This window comes from Heterodontus francisci, unplaced genomic scaffold (assembly GCF_036365525.1).
Source record: "Heterodontus francisci isolate sHetFra1 unplaced genomic scaffold, sHetFra1.hap1 HAP1_SCAFFOLD_43, whole genome shotgun sequence".
Classification (NCBI taxonomy): domain Eukaryota; kingdom Metazoa; phylum Chordata; class Chondrichthyes; order Heterodontiformes; family Heterodontidae; genus Heterodontus; species Heterodontus francisci.
The window spans coordinates 18,363,325-18,366,701 of NW_027141852.1; the positions used below are offsets into that span (position 1 = coordinate 18,363,325).

The following is a 3,377-nucleotide window of genomic DNA, read 5'->3' on the forward strand; positions in this document are numbered from 1 at the left end:
TGCTTTGTTTGCCCTCCCCAAATGCATTACCTCACACTTCTCCAGATTGAATTCCATTTGCCACTTTTCCGCCCACTCAATTAATCCATTCATATCATTCTGAAGTCTGCAGCCATCCTCCTCACTATCAATTACACGGCCAATTTTTGTGTCATCAGCAAATTTCCCAATCATAGTTCCCACATTTAATTCCAAATAATTAATTTTTTTTTGAAGAGATACAGCACTGAAACAGGCCCTTCGGCCCACCGAGTCTGTGCCGACCATCAACCATCCATGTTATACTAATCCTACACTAATTCCATATTCCTACCACATCCCCACCTGTCCCTATATTTCTCTACCACCTTCGTAGGGACAATTTATAATGGCCAATTAACCTATCAACCAGCAAGTCTTTGGCATGTGGGAGGAAACTGGAGCACCCAGAGGAAACCCACACAGACACAGGGAGAACTTGCATACTCCACACAGGCAGTGCCCAGAATTGAACCCGGGTCGCTGGAGCTGTGAGGCTGCGGTGCTAACCGCTGCGCCACTGTGCTGCCCGTCTGGTAATATACACCACAAACAGCAAGGGACCCAACACTGAGCCCTGTGGAACGCCACTGAAAACTGCTTTCCATTCGCAAAAACATCCGTTGACTACTCTCCTTTGTTTCCTGTCACTGAGTCAATTTTGGATCCAACCTGCCACATTCCCCTGTATCCCATGGGCTTTCATTTTATTGATCAGACTGCCATGTGGGACCTTATCAAATGCCTTACTAAAATCCATGTAAACCACATCCACCGCACTATCCTCATCAATGTTCCTTGTTACTTCCTCAAAAAACTCAATAAAGTTAGTGAGACATGACCTTCCCTTAACAAATCCATGCTGACTATCCCTGATTAATCCGTGCCTTTCGAAGTGGTAGTTTATCCTGTCCCTCAGAATTGATTCGAATAATTTACCCACCACTGAGGTCAGACTTACCACATCCTTTTAAAATAATAGTACAACGTTCGCAGACCTCCAATCCTCCGGCACCTCCCCCATATCCAGTGAGGATTTGAAGATGATCCTCAGCGCATCCACTATTTACTCCCTGGCTTCCTTTAACAACCTCAGATGCAAACCATCTGGCCCTGGTGATTTATTCATTTTCAAGGATGTCAGACCCTCTAGTACTTCCACTCTCATTATGCTTATCGTATCTAATATTTCACACTCCTCTTCTTTTACTACAATGTCTGCATCATCCCTCTCCTTTGTGAAGGCAGAGACAAAAAACTCATTAAGAACCCCGCCCACATCTTCTGGATCCACACAGAAGTTCCCTTGTACATCTCTGATAGGCCATACCCTTTCCTTAGTTATCCTCTTGCTCTTAATGGACTGATAAAACATCCTTGGGGTTCCTTCAAGTAGTTGTATCCAGTCCACATCCACCAAATCACCTCTCAGTTTTGTAAAATTTGCCTTCCCCCAATTTAGAACTTTTACTTTTCGAGCTGCCCTGCCATTACTAAGCTTTACAAACTCATTATTGCTCGTGTAATAAGTGTAATAAGTAGAATAATTTACCAGTTACTCGCCGATCAGCTTCTTCCCCTGTACCATGGAGGCTGAAAAGGCAGAAGAGACCAAAGAGCACCTCTTTCCCCTAGTCAGTGAAGTCCCTCACACATCAACTCACAGCTTTACACTCTGTCCAAACAGCACTTTCTAATTAGTAATTATTCATAAATTACACTAACTAAAACATTAGTAACATGACCAATTACAAGGTAGCGATTTGAGGGTTTTTAAACAAAGAGCTTTTTTCCCTATCCCAAAGGCTCTTTTCAGATCCACCCACAGTATCTGAAAGGGCTGATTACTGTCTGAAGTCTGCTGTACCCACACCTCTGTCTATCCCTCTTCATCCAGAACAACCAGTGATATCTTCCATTCCTTTCACCATCATGTGTTTAACTCGCTTCTCCTTATAGACAGTCAGATATCAATGTAATAATGAAATGATCTGTGTCAGTGCTGGCCATTTCCCTGTCCTGATTTCAGACCCCACTCTGGACACTTGTTTCCCATTCCAGGACCTTCTTGTATTAATATTCAGCACCACCTGTCAGTCAGAAACTTGTCTCAATGAACCGATCCTTTTACTGAACTTCCAACTGCTGCTGTCTATTTCTCGAGGGAAAGAGCTGCACACTGTGTAAGGATGTGAGGGGAATGTAACCCGGCTGCTGGTGAGAAGGTCCCGTCTTCTCAATCAAAAGCCTTTTATTTTACTACAGTGATTCCCAGATTCCCAGCTGGTCTGTTGAGGATTTTGTTTTCACAGAAATATCTTGTTAAATACAAATCTGATTCCAACATGTCAGTAACAGGACAGAATGGGAACCTTTTAAAAGGATGAAGCAACTATTTCAGTGGCTTCTCACTGTTCCCCTGAAGCCTGTGTGAAGGGGAATTACCAATAGTCTGTAATTTATTACTTCCACACCGAGTTTGAGTTATTTGTCGCGTGAAAGATTGCTGAACGGAGTGTTTTACTGTCAGTTACGGATGAGAAGTTGACAAAAATTGGCAAAATAAAGCTGTTCATAAAATAGCACCGGCAATTTGAGTCGGTAAAAGCAAAATTGTGTTTTAAAAGTTTATTTAAACCGCTACGGGAAAATAGATTTTTATGTACTTTTCCAGTCGATCACTTCTTTTCCACAGTGAAATTGGCGGCTTTCACAAATTCAAATATTCTGCCAGGTTGATAGGTTCAACCAATGATTTTTTGTATTTTGTGCTTCGAGATTCTCTGATTGAATCATTCACATAAGCTAATGGCTGTGTGGCCTAATGGATAAGGCGTCTGACTTCGGTATAGTCTATGATGTTATCAGAAGATTGCAGGTTCGAGTCCTGCCACGGTCATTTTGACCCAAAGGGATTATGCAGGAATTTGGGGATTGAGTCGGGTACTGAACAGATTGGAAACCCGACATGGACTTAATGGGGCGAATGGCCTCCTCATGTGCTGTCACTGACTTTGTGAGAAGAGGGTGACCAATCAGAAGTGGGCTGGGGTTCCAGCGGGTTCAAACTGCAGGAATTCCAGGTCCCGAAATGACTGAGCTGAAACTGATCAGTTTCACTGCAGGAAACACCGTCTCGGGGGAAATAACATCACAAATAATTCCATTTGACTAATTATTCAATTATTAAACAATGGGCAGATGTGAAGGTGCGATGTTACTTTTCACTGTGAGGGGAGAATCCGCCATCTGGGTAAATCAGCAACTTTGTAACATCGTCTGTACGTTTAGAAAAGAAACGATGAAAACTCTCCCCATAACCCTGGTGCGGTGGAAAGGCTCAATTCAGAGATTGGAAT

General features: G+C 42.9%; 1 non-coding gene across 1 annotated transcript; it reads left to right on the forward strand.

Moving 5' to 3' along the window:
- The first annotated feature begins 2,828 nt into the window (after window positions 1-2,828).
- Window positions 2,829-2,917, forward strand: trnar-ucg (transfer RNA arginine (anticodon UCG)). Its single transcript is given in 2 exon segments — window positions 2,829-2,865; window positions 2,882-2,917. It is a non-coding gene; the product is annotated as a tRNA-Arg (tRNA).
- Window positions 2,918-3,377: the final 460 nt, after the last annotated feature.